The sequence below is a fragment of the Hyaena hyaena genome, unplaced genomic scaffold, assembly GCF_003009895.1.
Source record: "Hyaena hyaena isolate Hyena2069 unplaced genomic scaffold, ASM300989v1 scaffold_479, whole genome shotgun sequence".
In the NCBI taxonomy this organism is placed as follows: Eukaryota; Metazoa; Chordata; class Mammalia; order Carnivora; family Hyaenidae; genus Hyaena; species Hyaena hyaena.
The window spans coordinates 762,883-779,642 of record NW_024081107.1 but is presented as its reverse complement, the minus strand read 5'-3'; the positions used below and the strand labels follow the sequence as shown (position 1 = coordinate 779,642).

Here is a 16,760-nt window from a genome sequence, read left to right as displayed (position 1 = left end):
TATTGAGAGAACAACCCAAACAAGTGTGCTGCACATAAGCAGGTGCTCAATAAATATTTATTGAGTTAAATTGAACTGAAGTTAGCTTACAATTGGTAGCTATTATGATAAGATTTAGTACTTGGGATTACCATCTTTCTTTTACTTGAGTTGTATCTCATAGTATCCACCAATGCACAAACTCCTTTCCTCTGTCAGTAATGTGGGCTTGGGAGAATTTCTATGGTATATTTTTGAGAGATAAATAAGACTTAGAACACTATAAGTGTCTTAATTATTAAAATTATGGACAAGCATGGTGTTTAGAGAATTGACCAACATAGGAAGACTTTTCTAATTCTGTGAAATGATTTGCCATAATTGTCCAATTGTCCATGGTTAAATCAGAGATTTATAAGGAAGTAGTCTCCAGGACACCATCTTCCTAATTTAAATTTAGTGGAGAATGAGAAAGATAAATTGTTAGATAAGTGCATAGCTACAAGCTTTAATTTATGCCATTTATTCACAAACATGATAGTATTGGCAAATAGCCTGAATGGCAAGACCTTTATTCTGATCATAAATTGTACCACTGTTTACAGAAATTTGAAAATGGTTGTATAACTTTTTTGAGATGATATTTCATAGGAATAAGTCATTTTGTTTTTCAAAGGAATTTATACAGTGAAACATCTTGGTGGACTCTCTGATGGGCATGTAAGAATATATGTTTATTTTTGCCTCTGCTTACAGTACTTCTCATGGAACATTAAATTTCTTTATTTGTGAAGTTAGTGTTCCCAAAGGACAATATGAGTAATATGCAGAAATGCATTTCTTTTGAAGTTTTTATTGTGTTGACCAACAATTTGTTTATAATAACTATGTTTTAATTATTAGTACATCTTCCAATTAAGGTTAACAAATTCATTTTTGATTAAAAATTTTCATTTACAGCATAAAAGATTTTGTTTATTTAAATATTTATTTTATATATATATATTTTTTTTTATTTCAAGGAGAGAGAATATTTATTTATTTTTGAGAAAGAGAGAGACAGAGCATGAGCAGGGGAAGGACACAGAGAGGGAGACACAGAATCTGAAGCAGCTTCAGGCTCTGAGCTGTCAGTATAGAGCTCAGGATCATGTGCTGTGAGATCATGACCTGAGCTGAAGGTGGACGCTTAACTGACTGAGCCACCCAGGTGCCCCAGATTTTGTTTGTTTTTAAAAATAAAATCTCTATTAAGCTCAAGCAAGATTTCTGTACCATAGTTAGGAATATTACTAGTGGGTAAAGTATTTAGTAAATAGCTTTTGAATTTGTAAATAAAATTTGCCAGTAAACACATCTAATTCTATATCTTATTATTTTCAGAATAGCTGGTATTTTGTAGGCTTCAAGAAACTTTGAGAATCTAATGATTTTTGAGAAAAGTTAAAATATAGGCATTAATCTTATTTAAGTGGATGCCATACATGCCAAGATTTTAAAATCACAACAACAAAAAAGTTGGCATATTGATTTAAATATATCCATAATAAGGTTTAAGAGACCCATTTAGGAATTGTGGTTAGAAAAAGTAATGAAATTTGATAAACCTCAGGTGCTATAATGCCCTGTATGATAAGTGAATGATCAACTTCTGGTTTTGACTTTGACATATAAATAGCTTGGAAGTCATCACTCCCTATGCTCACAAGAGAAAAGTTGAACACAGTGAAAATAAATGACTATTTTTGGACCCATCAGATAATTTAGTTTATAGGGCAAACCACACCCTGAAATCTGCAAGTACAAGTGAAAACAGAAAATCACAGAGCAATCAGTTTATCTGCGGTAGAAGCTACTGGAGCCATAACCTTATACCCTACCACTTTCTCCTGGTGAAGACCCATGAAAAGTCCTCTTGGCACAGTGAGGAAAAAAGTAACCATTTTGAAGTATACTCAGAGCTAAGAACACTTGTGAGTGTCACAGCCCAAGGACACAGGCCCATTAAAATTCAGAGATTGAATCTTAAAACTATAGAAAATCTTTCCTCTCCAGCACCTTAACACTGTGTCAACAGGGCTCCAGTATAATAGCAGTAGATTACAGCTGAGAGCTGCAAGATGCAGATGCTGTTTAATAAGGAGTTCTTAGGGAAATAAAATCAACAGAAGTGACAAAAACAAAATCACCAGAGGAAGCAGAAGCCTCTGGCACCTATAGCAACATTAAGCACAGACCAACTCCTATCCAGATTAACATGAAACATCATTGTATTAGTCTGCTTGGGCTGCTATAACAAAATACCTTAGACTGAGTGACAACAAAAATTAATTTCTGCACAATTTTGGAGGCTGAAAAGTCTAAGATCAGAGTGCCAGCATGATCCATGTTTAGTTTCTGATGAGAGTTCTTTTCTTGGCCTATAGAGGGCTGCCTTATTGCTGTACCCTCACGTGGCCTTTCCTCTGTGTGTGCACAGAAGTGCAAGTGAAGAGAGAGAGAGAAAGAGGGAAGGGTAGAGGGGGGAGGAAGGGAAAAGAGTGAGGGAGGAAGAGAGAGAGAGATCTTATAAAGACACCAACCCTCAAACCTATCAGATTAACACCTTACCCTGTGACCTCATTTACATTAATTACTCCCTTAAAGCCCCTTTTCCCAAATACAGTCAGATTGGAGGTTAGAGTTTCAACATATAAATTTGGGCGGGGGGGTCACAGTTTAGTACCTAGCAGTCATGATAAAGGTACATTTATATTATATTCTGTTACCCAATGCATTGTGTCTGATATTCACTAAAATACTTCAAGGCATATTAAAAGGCAAGAAACCTGACAGACTAAAGAGATAAAGCAAGTGTCAAAACCAAACTCAGAGATGACACAGATTTTGGAATTATCAAATAGGGAATTTAAAATAACTATGACTCATATGTCAAAGTTTCTAATGGGAAAAAATGAACAATAAATCTTAGTAGATGGGTAACGTAAGCCGAGAAATGGGAACTCTAAGAAAGAACCAAACGAAATGCTAGAAATTAAAAACTGAGACATAAATTCATAATGTATTGATGGGCTCATCAGTAGAATGGACAAAGTCAAGGCAAGGATCAATGAGCTCGAAGATATGTTAATAGAAACCTACACAACAAAAATGTAAAGAGAAAAAGCCCAGAACAGAGTATCTAAGAACTAAGGACAAGAGACCAAATATAACAAAAGATGTTCCCATAGCTCTTATGGGTTAGGAAATATAAAAGGTTTTCTAAGCTATGAACCAGAAAACATGGACAAAAACCAAAACATATAAGTCACAACATCATAAAAAAATGCAGATTGAGGAGGAAGAAACAAAGCTGTCTTTGTTTGCAGATTACAAGATTGTCCATGAAGAACCTCACACAATTAACAAAAACAAAGCATCCTTGAACAAATAGTAAGTTATTTGCAGTATCACAGAATATAAGACTGATATACAAAAGCCAATTTTTTTTCTATATGCCAGCAATGAATAGTTGCATTTTTAAGTCAAAAGCATATTATTTATATTAGCACCAAAAAAATTTACATACTTAGCTATAAATCTAAAAAAAATATGTAAAGGGTCTATGTGTGGAAAAAACTAAAAATTCTGATGAAAAATCAAAGAAGATCTAAATAAAGGGACACATTTTTTTCATTTTCACATATTAGAAGGCTCAGTATTGTTCAAATGTCAGTTTTTCTTACCTTGTTCTATGGATTAAGTACAATCCAACTCAAAAAATCCCAACAAGGTATTTTTTGGATATTTACAAACTGATATTTAAGTTTTTATGGAAAGGCAAAAGCCCCAGAATAGCCAACAGAAGATTGAGGAAAAATGAAGTTGGAGGACTGATGTTACCCAACTTCAAGACTAACTTATCCCAGTACTACACTGCAGTAATCAAGACAGTGTGGTGTCAGAGTAACAATAGTCACAAAGATCAATAGAAGACCATGTATGAGAAAATTAGGCTACCTTGAGTTTGGTGATAGGTTTTTAGATACAGCACCAAAAGCGCAATCCATGAAAGAAAAATATTAATAAGTTGAATGTTATTATAATTCAAAACTTGTGCTCTGTGAAAAGACACAACTAACAAATTAAACAGTAAAGTCATAGACTATGATAAAATATTTTAAGACATAAATCTTATGAAGAAGTTTTATCTAAAACATACATAAAAGTTCTAAAACAAAAAAAACAAAACAAAAAACAACAAAGAAAGATCTAAAAGATCTCAATAAACATCTCACCAAAGATATACAGATAGCAATTAAGCATTCAAAAAGACTATCAACATCATTCCTCACTAGTGAATGTAAATTAAAACAATCAGATATCCCTAAGCACCTATTAAAATGGCTAGTTCTAGAAAGTAAGGGAGTGCTTAAAGACACACACAAACAAAAAAGTAGCAAACCCAAACCCACATTCATAAGGGGATGGCAAAGTGGCATAGGAGCCAACTGAAAGATCTCCTAAATAGGAAAGCTAGAAAAAATTGACAACAAAATAAAATATTATTTGATTATAATCCAAAGTATAAGGAAAGTATCTATGAGTTTATACTGATATAAGTAAATAATTGAATAAATTAATAAATGGGGAGAAAATACACAAATCTCTAATGCAGAAATTTTATAAATAATTTGTGAAGATGCTCCACCCTAAAGGAGAGGCTGTGTAATTTTCTATTCCTGAGCTTTGGCTGTGCATATAGTCACATTCTTAGATAGAATACAGTATCTTAGAAAGTGAGAGGGGGAGTTACCTTACACGGGGGAAAACTAATAAACACTATTTGAGCCAAATGATCAAATTCAACATCACCAGTTATAAATCAAATTGATAGTATGTACCTGTGATAGGATATGATGAAATTGACACTGTACCTCTAATTTTTCTCTCAAAACCCATAACTCTGCTCTCATCATGAGAAAAGCATCAACAAATTGCAATATGGGAACTCTTTGTATGATCTCAGTTTGCTAAATCTAAAACTGTTCTAAACTATGATGAAGTTTAGTTAAAACTTGACTGCAGTAAAAAAAATGCCCAGTATAATCCACATTTTTATAATCCTTTATTATTTAATATGTTTATTTTTCACTCTGTTCTGCACTGTATTATATTGATAATTATAATGCTCCCAAATTAAATATGTATATCCAGGGAACATTTTCATGAATAAAGCCTTTTGCTGTTATTAGGATTATTTCTTTAAGATATTTCCTTAGAAATGAAATTATCAAGTCAATAGTTAGTATCTTTGTCTTTTGAAAGATAGATTGTAGAAGATTTAGGTATGATAAGATACAGTTTAAATCTTAGAAGTAATTCAGTATTCATAAACTGATAAAATAAAAACATTTTCTATAAACTGCATTTTAGAATGCTTCTATAAACATAATTAAAATATACCCAGGCAACACTAAGCAGTATATCTAACTAATAATACATATAATCCCTTGTAGATGAGTTTTGTATTCTCCAGCTGTCTGTGAGATTAGAATGTGTACAGACAGCTGAAGAATGAATACTGCTCTTTGTGTTCGTCAGCAGTTTCTTAGGAGTTATAGATGAAAAGGATTTACCCATCTCTGGATTCATTATATCATTATTAATATTTTCACTAGCTTTATAATGTCCACTCCAAATCCTTAAAAGTTTTGAGAAATCACTGTTCTTTGATGAACGCTGAAAGCATAAACTAAGACTAATGTTAATCTATTGTTTAATTTTAATGTCTTTAACAAAGATGCAAAGACCTTGAGAATGTCTGAGTCTGGGGCCACCTGGGTGGCTCAGTGTTAAGCATCTGACTTCAGCTCAGGTCACCATCTCGCATTTGTGAGTTCAAGCCCTGCATCAAGCTCTGTAGCAGAGCCTAGAGCCTGCTTTGGATTCTGTGTCTCCCTCTCTTGCTGCCCCTCCCCTGCTCCCGCTCTATCTCTGTCTCAAAAATAAATGGACATTAAAAAAAATTTTTAAGAAAGAATGTTTGAGTCTGAAGGTGAGGTTGAGGCCATTTTAGTTCATTGTTTTTCAGCTTTCAGCATTTCTTGGAAGTTCTTGCAGACATCTTCTGCAAATATCTTACTTGCTTTTTACTTAAAAGTACATCTGAAACAAATTAAAGTTAGTAAATAAAACACCACATGAACCTAAATATGTTAATGTCCCATATGACATATTAGTGACCATCATCAAGTTAATTTGAGTTGCCAGTCTAATACTTTGATGGAATTCTGAGAACACCACTCCAGTTATCTTCAGAAATATATCTGAATACCTTATAAACATATTGTAGATTGAAGAGCACATAAAGTATCATCATTTCATTTTGTAATAAGAGTGGGAAATATACTACTATAGCCCATATGTGTCAAACCTAATTAAGTGACAGTCTAGATATAATAGTGAATTGTATTTTATTCCATTGTAGTTCTTTCATACATCAAAGTTGGTTGCTACTTTGTTCATCTGGTTCAGGTTAGTAGATTTCTCTGGTCTTTCATAGATTATTTGTTTTTCAAAGGTATCACTTGCAAATAATTGTATACAAGTCAGTATTTTACTCTTTTTTTAATGTTGATGTATTTCTGAGAGAGAGAAAGAGAGAGAGACAGAGCACAAGTGAGGGAGGGGCAGAGAGAGGGAGACATAGAACTTGAAACAGGCTCCAGATTCTGCACAGTCAGCACAGAGCCCGACACGGGGCTCAAACTCAGAAATCTTGAGATCATGACCTGATCTGAAGTCAGATGCTTTAACCGACTAAGCCGTCTAGGCGCCCCAATATTTTACTATTAATCCTGGATACCAGTATGAATATTGTTTTGTAATATTCAATATTATTACAAGAGTATTTTGGATGCTGAAGGAGACATAATATTTGTTCCCTAATATTTGTTCCCTAAGTACTATGGCATACTAGTTGCTTATTCAGTTTCTACTCAGTCCTTCTTCCTTAAATGAACCAGGTTCAGGGCAACTGAATATTTTTCAGAAGAGACACTCAATCAGCTGAAAAATATTCATGTTTCCCAGCCTTCCTAAAGATGAAAGGGGTTTCTGCTGGGGATTTCAATGGAAGTCACTTTCCTATCGCAGACACTACTCTGCATCCTTTCCTCTTTCTTTGCTAAGCCTGGAATGTGAACGTGAGACAGCTATTTTGCATGATGGCCATGAGAATAAAAGCTATATATACCCTAAGGACTGTCAGTATAAACACTGAAAGTACCCAGCACTTTAGTGACATCATTAAACCATTCCACTGGTCCTAAACTGCCTACCTCCAACCTTCTTGTTAAATGGGAAAGATAAACTTTATTTGGGAAAGTTGAATAGTTAATTTGTTTGGTCTTTCTTACATGTAATTACTTGAAAACTACGAAAATTACTGGTGGAGTTGAACCTCCTCATTTTGTAGAGAAAGTAACTAAGTCTTACTCCTCTCCTTCACTTTGCAACACCTTATCCAACATTACTCTTTATGTTGTCTAAAATCAGCTGAAATATTTACTGCCTGTAAATAATATATGTATATAATACAAATTTATAATAAATAAATATAAATTATATATTTTATTTACTGCCTGTCTTCCACACTAAAATGTAAGTTCCATGAAGTTAAGGACTCAATCTTTCTTGTTTATTTCTATATCCCTAGCACCTAGAATAAGGTTTCATATAACAGAGACACTCAATATTCCCGAGTAAATAAAAGAATCCATGAGACCTTAGAGGGGTTCTGTGATTAGGTCAAGATGATTAAAATAGGAGTTAAAATCCAATCTCCTGATAACCAGCTCAATAATCCCTTATTATGCTACTTGATGCTATGGGACTCTTTGAAGTCCCAGGATAGCAATGATAATTCTATACACAAATACACAAATTTAAACGAAAACATATTACAATTCACTTAATCTATTCTTCATGTCCTCAAACTCTTGTAACATTTCTTGAGACTTGTCTCTCATATAATTCTATTTTTGTTACTTTTTCTAAATTGCCTTGACTAGAAGCTCTAGTCAAGGGATCTAGTTAAAGGGCTCTATACACAGATCCCTTTCTTTGAAAAATCACAAAACATATTAGCATATTAAAGATTTTGATATGTACTATAATAAAAAAAAAAAAAGGTCCCTTTAACTTTACCTTAACACTTCCCAAGTTTACTTTCTTTCAGAATGCCCTGCCTATCTTCATTTTGTGGCTAACCTCTACTAAAATTTTCAAGGAATTAATGTTATACTTTAAAAAAATATGGGTCTTGACCACTGTACTTGTAGTTGGGTATTAATTAAAGCCTTGGTGAGGGGTGCCTGGGTCACTCACTTGGTTAAGCATCTGACTTTAGATTAGGTCATGATCTCATGGTTGGTGAGTTCGAGGCCTGCATTGGGCTCTGTGTTGATAGCTCAGAGCCTAGAACCTACTTTGGATCTGTGTCTCCCCTCACTCTGCCCCTCCCCCGCTCATGTTCTGTCTGCCTCTCTCTCTCTCTCTCTCTCTTTCTCTCTCAAAAATAAGTAAACATTAAAAAGAATTAAAAAATGGTACCTGGACAGCTCTGTCAGGTAAACATCCAACTTCAGCTCAGGCTCAGGTCATGATCTTGCAATTTGTGAGTTCAAGCTCCACATCCAGCTCTGTGCTGACAGCTGAGAACCTGGAGCCTGCTCCAGATTCTGTGTCTCCCTCTCTCTCTGCCCCTTCCCCACTCATGCTCCCTCCCTCCCTCTCTCTCTCTCTCTCTCTCTCTCTCAAAAATAAACATTTGTTTTTTTTACATTTTGATGTGCATTGGTATCTGAGGATTAAAACTCCAACTCTATACAAGTGTTTTCTTACTGGGCTAAATCTCCTAGCTGTTGGATTCATGCAAGTCATTAGTTCAATGTAAGAACTTCTGGATCACTTTCTCCTGCTCATACTAACAGTGCTAAAATACAGCCTATTTTCCTTTCACACAAAGATGACAACCGCAACTACCATCACCATCACCATCACCATCATTATCATCATCATCACCGTCACCGTCACTGTCACATCATCACCACCACCATCATCATCATCCTTTTTGAGTAGTAAAGTTGGAATTACAGTATTTTTAAACTAGTATTATTTAAACAAATAAACATTTATCTTTTAAACACAGTTCTAATAAAATTATTTTAAATGATCAGGATGAAATGTAAGGTTATAAAGTACAGTTTTCCTTAACCTCAATGATTCTAAAAGTCTGTTTAAATTCTTGCTCACAGACACAAATACACATACAGTCAGACACACACACTTTTTTTACATAATAGATACATGTATTCTTTAAAAAAAAAATCAAACTTTTCCTTAACTGGCTTGCTTCATCACAGCCTTAAAAAAGAAGTCATCATGGCTTTTTCTGATTCCCTTGTAAATGAGAAAAGATTCAAAAGGCATCAGCTTACTGAGGGAGAAGACTCTTGACTAGGCCATTTTAAAGTTTATAGGTTTTAAAAAGTAGGTAGTCAATGTATTTTAAAACAGTATAGTAACATTTTTTTTGTAGGCCAACAATGATTTTTTAGAGAATATTATAAATGTAAGTGATAAATCATTAAAGTCTACTCCTGAAACCAGTATTACCTATATTACACTATATTTTAATTAACTAGAATTTAAAAACTTTTGTGAATCAAAAATAAATCAAATCAAGTAATAAGACTCAGCATTTCTACTTCTATATAATTCATGAAGGAAAAATTAAAAAAATAAAAAATAAAACATTATTCTTGATCTTCATAAAATTCTAGATGCACCCAACCTTGTTCTCTGTATTAGTCTGTGAATTGCCTTCATTATGTATTATTTAGGAAGTTGTGCGTATGCTGTAACATCATATAGAGTGAAAGAAGAAAAATAATACAATTTATATAACTTTATTTCAAACAAGCACATACATTTCTACTGTCCGGAGAAAGAAAAAAGAATATTGTTGATCTTTAGATTAACAGATGAGAATCTCCAGAGATTTATTTTCTAGGATATTGTTAGAAGGTTGTTAATCAGACACATCTGAGGTTAAATCCACCATTCTCCCAAGTTCAAAATGGTGAGTTATTTAAGGACTTTTATTCTTGGCTTTTCTTTGTTTCAGTGATTCTGCCCAGAACCATGGCTTTAAATACCAACTGATTACACCTAAGTGCACATCTCCATTCTTAACCTCTGTTGAGTTTCAGACTTATATATCTAAGTGTTTCCTTGTACATTCACCTTTCTTTGGAAATACAATGGACATATTAAGCTCAAGATTTTCTAAATAGAAATCTTAATTTCTACATGCTGCCCCACCACTGTTTTCCTTTGTTTCCATTATTTCAGAAATGCCCAAACTCAGTTGCTCAGAACCACAACCAATCACAGTTTTAATTTCCCTTTCTTCTTACATTCCATATCCAATGTATTAATAAGTCCCGTGAGTACTTCTTCCAAATATATTCAAGCCTGACAACTTGAAACCGCCTGTACTAATAAACCCTGACCTAAGTCACTTTTACTTCTCTTTTGTTCTATTGCCTGTTTTTATGGGTCTCCTAAGTCCGTTCTTGTCCTCTCATGTCCCTTCTTCATATAACCAAAGTAGTCTTTGCAAAGAGTAAGTCCTGTTGAATCATTCCGCTGCTTAAGCTCTTCAGTGGCTTCACAGGTCAGTGAGAAGAGTGTTCTAGTCCTTACCATGGCCGCAAGTCCCTACATGATCTGCTTCCTGCTTATCTCTCTGAGCATATCTCCTAATGTAATTACTGTACATTTATGCAGCCTTGGGGTTTTTTTCGTTTAATTTTTTTTTTTTTCGGTCCCTTTAACACACCATGTTCATTTCCTCTTGGGACCTTTGTGCTTGTTATTTCTTCTAACTCTTATATTCTCACTTACTGTCTCATGGTCATCACTGAAGACTCAAATCAGTGGTGTTTCTCAGAGAGGTTGTCTCTGATCACATTAACTCCAGTAGGATCCTGTGCACACAAGTCCTTTTATTCTGTTGCACTGCTATACCTACTTATATACATGTTCGCCCTCTATGTCCGTTTGAATATATCTTTGAGGTCAAGGAATTTGACTATTGTGTATCCCCAGTGCTTAACAAAGAACTCATAACAAGTGCTCTATAAGAACTTGTTGACTGTGAATAAATATAGATTGTTACACTTAATTCTCATCTTTCTCTAATCTCTTCTTTCAAATCACTTTTCTTCCAAATTAAACTTCTCTAAACCTTGACTTCTTGTGTTCAAGAGCACAAATAGCTTCCTCAAAGAATAAAGTTCCAAATTCTTCTTCCTGAATTTCAAGATACTAATTTCCTTAACCCACTTTTCTTATATGAACTTTTTCATCACTCTTCCCCAAAATGAACTCTCGCCATAACACTAACTCCCCTGTCCCTGAGAAAGTGTCTTTCCCGTGTCTTATTTTTGCTATACCCCTCCCCTTAAGGATTCTTACCCAATTGCACATGGTTCAATTTCCCTTATTTCACAAAGCACTACTCTAGCCTATAGAAAGCTCTTTCTTTTCTGCCATATGTAACTTTTTTTTTATATTGTCATGAGGTTGCTATCACATATTCTTATCCTGTTTTATTTATCTGTGTCTAATCCCCTGAAAGTAAAGATTGAATCCGAATATTAAATCATCCCCTTTATCTCCTAGCTGGATGTTCCACAGGTACTGCATCTATTTGATTCTAGTTTCACTAGACAGAAAAATATTTATGTTCTGTAAACACTTATTTACTGTAAAAAATATATACATTATAAGAAAGCAAGGGTAATGAACAAAAGGCAACTGACATTCAATCTCACTGTCAGGAAAACAGTGGAGTATAATGGTAAGGATTGTGGATAACTATAGTCACATAGCAGGGGCCTTTTACTGTATAAACATGAAAGAGCAGTGTTCACTGACTTCCATTTTTTTTTTCAAGAAGAACCAGAAATGCATATCTTTTGTCTTAAATCATGCAATTTTTAAATGTTTAACATATCTGAGGCCCAAATTTGCAATCTTCATTTTGTCCTTCTGCAATGCTGACTCAGAGAATGTCCAGTATCATTAATTAGCTGAATTCCAGGAGTCTGCAATTTATTTTGCCCACTTTATCTTCATTTTTTATTTTCACTTAGCAACTATTCCTCTTGTTTCTCCTCTCCACACTATTCTTAAAAATTTACTAAAGATTTTAAAATGATAAATATTTTCTGATGATGAAGATAATATACATCTCTGTAGAAAACTTAGAAAATACTAGAAAGTATTAACAAAAATGTAAGAATAATTCTACATATTGCTATCTTTATTCATGTTCTTTTTATATTTAGTCTATGGCATACTTAATTAACGTATAAGTCACTGGATTTATTTTTCATAAACTAAATTCTCAATGAAATTAAAAACTCTTGATAAATATTACTTAAATGTCTGCATAGATTTCTGTGTGGACATACCATAACTAATTATTTAATTAAGAATTAATTTTATTTATTTATTTATAATTAATTATGATTCATTTGCTTATAGAGCTACATCTCTATCATTGGACAATTAGATTGTTTCCAGTTTTTATCCCTATAATGAGTAATTTTTCAGTGAACATTTTTGTACATAAACTGTGTTTTGAATTATTTTATTAGAAGTGAAGTTAATAGATCTCAACATACACATATTTTTGAGGTCAAATTGATGTCCAAAAGCATTTTGCCAATTTACAATGCTGCCAGTGATTTGAGAGTTTATATTTTACTGTATCCAGAACATTTGGATAATCTCATTAAAAAAAACGAAAAAACTTAAGGCTGTTGATGATTCTTTGTCTCTATCCTCTCCTCAGGTCTTCTGTTTCAGCAGATGACCTTTATTCCTATTTAAAGTGAAAATTGAGGATTCGTATCTCTTTCTCTTCAGTTACCCATACTCATTCTTATTCCTTTCCACTTGCCTCAATAAAAGAAATTACCTTTTGTTTTCAGCGAATACTTCCCCTTGTACTTTACCACTCATCTTTACATATCCTCCAAGAACATGCTTTCAAGGCCATACCTCTACCTTCAGTGCTTTTAATATCTTCCTTTCTCTGGTTCTTTCTTCATAGCTTATAACTTTCCTTGAATGTATTGTATTAAAAAAGCCTTTTGTCATACTCATTTTCTCTTTTAGTTGCACTCTTATTTTCTTTTCTTTTACAGCTAACTTTCTTTGAGTGGTTTTAACTCCCCACCTTTAATTTCTCCAATTCTAAGACTTTCCTGAACATTGATGTCCTTACTTTTCTGGGACAAGTTTTGCTCAGATCACCAGCGATCTACTGTATGTAAATGCCATGTAGGTGTACTTTTCTAGAGATCGGAGACAGACAGATCTAAGGAAATCACAGCCGAATTTCAATCTCAACAGGATTGCCAGTTGTGGCCAGGAATTGATAGAAATGAGAGAGAAAGAATACTGATACAGTCAGAAAGTGCACTGAAGATAGTAATAATAATGAGGACCTACCATGAGTACTTTGAGGCAGCAGAAACCAAACATAATAGCAGGAAAAGTAATCAAGGAGAGAAGAGACCACTGCAGTGACAGATAGGGGACCAGAAAATAGCTGAAATGAACAAGTCTGATTTTTTTATTCATTCAGTTACTTAATTAACTCATATTAAACACTTCTTACATGTTAATCACAGGGAATATAGTGTTTCAAGGGGTAGATAATTCATTGTCAGTATCAGTAGAAGCAAGAAATTTGTAGTTTGCAAAAGCTGCAGAAGTAGTTTGATCAGGGTCTTCAGTGGACTTAGGGGAGAAAGATGATAGTGACTGTGGCATAAATGGATCCCAGTATCATCAACAACAGAGAAGGAAACTGAAACTCATTTTGGAATAATGTAAAGCATGGAAGAAGGAAATACTGATGTTGAAAGAAATAAGGAATTATAAGAAATATAGAGGTAAAATCAGAATCAGTAGATGTTTCAAAGGTGGTAGTGAGGAGGCTGGAATGCTGGGACATTTATTCCAATGAAAGTTCCTTTGGAAAATGCCAGTGGAAATCACAATCAATCTAAAGTTTTATTCTGTTTTAAATAAAGATTAGATCATTCCAATACAGTCATTTGTTTGCTTTAAAAGTATTCTCTAATACAGGGGATAAAGTCTTCATAAAATATTCAAATAAGTTATGTTGATATATAGATACTAGTTTCCATTTTGGAATTGTAAAGCTAATGCAGACTGCATGACATCAGATCAACTCAGATTTCAAGATTTCTTTGACCCCAACAGATGTAGCATACTAGAATATCCTGGTGTAAATAAAAAGGTCTAGACATAGTGTTCTACATCACAAGATTTCTTGATGGAGCCTATCGAAATAAATCAGAAGTACATCCATCAAATGTCACTTGAAATATTTCGGAGTATAATCTCTCAAGAGAAAATAATTTCCATTCTAATTAAGTTTCCTGAATTTGAAATCCAGCCAGAACAAGACAAATATGATCAGAGTCTTCTTCATTAATTTAAGATTGTGATGATATGTCCATGTGAAACTGGATTGCTGCAAGGCTGACCAGATAGTTTGCCTTTCTTCAGTCCCATTCCTCCCAGCTAAATCAAGAGAGTGGCAATTCCCACTGATTTCCAAGCTATCCACAACGGTCAGACTAGGTACACTGCTGTCCAGTGACTTTGTTATATAATCTGAGAGCATGCTTAGGGAAGCAGGCAGTAGGCATGATCTGGTGTTGGGAAACTGGAAGTTGAGGGGCTGCCTTGAAGTCTAGGTCAGGCAGGAAGTCATGTGTGCAACCTACTTGGCTGTGAATGGGAAGGGATTTAGTGACTGAAGATCTGTCTGAGAGCTGCTTTGGTGGTTGTGGGGTAATGAGAAATGTTAGATAATGAAGTTTCAGTCTGAGATAGGGAGTGCTTAGTATTTAGACCTTGGAAGCACATAAGGAAGAAAAGATAACGTGAAGTAGAGATGACCTTGAGCAGTGACATAAAAGGTCAAAACAACCTTCCAACCTCAGTGGTTCTTTAACATGAATATCCACATACCTAATAATTCTTAATGGATTGGTTAACGGATTGATTGGTTTACTTGCCAAATGCAAACCTTACAATTACTATTTTAAATCTTGCAGGTTCAATAAGAAGACCTATGTCTTGGAGAAACTGAATTTTCCTGCTGAGATGATAGACCATACTTGGTTCTGTTTCCGGTTTGAAATAGTGCCATATTTATCAAACAACACTTTTAGGTATCATCAGAGGAATTTATGGGATCTTCAGTTTTCTTATTTGTAAATGATGCAGTATTTAATATATCCAAAGGAATTTATGCAAATAAATGCACATTATTCATAATAATTTGGAATACAAATATGAGAAATCTCATTTTAATTTTTATCCATATGAACTGTCCTCTTGCAAAGTATAAGTGAAAGAATATATCTTCATGTAAATATTTTCAATTAAAAAATGAACAAACCATCTTTCCAGTGTTTGCTGGATTAACTCTATTTTGTTTGCCTTCAGGTTTAGGGATATTACCACATTACTTTCACAAAGTAACATGCTATTTTACAGAACTTAAAATATATTTATAAAATAGGTTACTCTAAGGTTTATAGAAGAACCTTAAAATCTTGAAATCTCAGGTTCTTGTTCTTTTTCTGTTTGTTGGTTTACTTATTTATTCTGAGAGAGAGAGAAAGCAGAGCTGGGGAGGGGCAGAAAGGGAGGGAGAGAAAGGACCCCAAGCAGACTCAGCACTGTCAGCACAGAGCCTGACAGGAGCTTGAAACCACAAACCGTGAGATCATGACCTGAGCTGAAATCAAGACTCAGATGCTTAACTGACTTAGCCACCCAGACGCTGCTCTTGGGTTCTAACTCTTAAAGCAAATGTTCCCCTCACATACCTCAAATTATATCATTGAGAATAGACCCTATATTTTCATGGTTCTGAGCATAAGTTTTGAATTAATCAGTTTGCTGGGTTTATGCCCTAGTTTTACTACTTGTTAGCTATGATACCTTGGGCACATTACTGAACCTTTATGATGCCTCGTTTTGTTCATGCAAAAATATAATAGTAATTCCAACCTATAAGTGTTGTGAGGATTAATGAAATGAGGAAAACATTAAAGCAGTAACCTACAGGGATGCCTGAGTGATTCCATCGGTTAAGTATATGACTCTTGATTCCAGCTCAGGTCATGATCTCAGGATCTTGAGATTGAGCCCAGTGTTGTAGGGCTCTGTGCTAGGCCTAGATTGCTTATGATTCTCTCTTCCTCTTTCTCTGCCCCTTCCCTGCTCATGCGTGCACGTGCACACACGCATATACAGGGCTCTCAAAAAACAAAATAAAACAAAGCTAGAAAAAAACCCAGTAACTTACATAGTAAGTGTTAGATAGTCTTAGAAAAATCTCTCTAGGGGAAATAGATATTCCAAGGGCCTTGGAATTGAGGTATTCCTGAGTGGAAATCATAAGAGAAATGATTCATATGTGTTGGGCAATGATTGTATGACACTGACACATGAAGCTCCCTGCTTCAGGGTAGAGGTATTAAAAATAGAGGGTGTGCTGTTACCCTTGACACATTAAGCAGATTGAAATTGCACAAATTATAATACATGTAAGTGCTGAGGGAGCACACGGCAAGCTGACAGCCCCTCCCCAAGGGGGATTTGTGTGCTAT

The 16,760-nt window shown here is 34.4% G+C and overlaps 1 long non-coding RNA gene across 1 annotated transcript in view; it reads left to right on the top strand.

Moving 5' to 3' along the window:
• LOC120246604 overlaps window positions 1-15,543 on the top strand; it is a 40,945-nt gene extending 25,402 nt beyond the window's left edge. Inside the window, exon 3 of the long non-coding RNA XR_005532083.1 lies at window positions 15,195-15,543. This is a non-coding gene — a long non-coding RNA (uncharacterized LOC120246604). The remainder of the gene's footprint in view (window positions 1-15,194) is intronic.
• The last annotated feature ends 1,217 nt before the right edge of the window (window positions 15,544-16,760 follow it).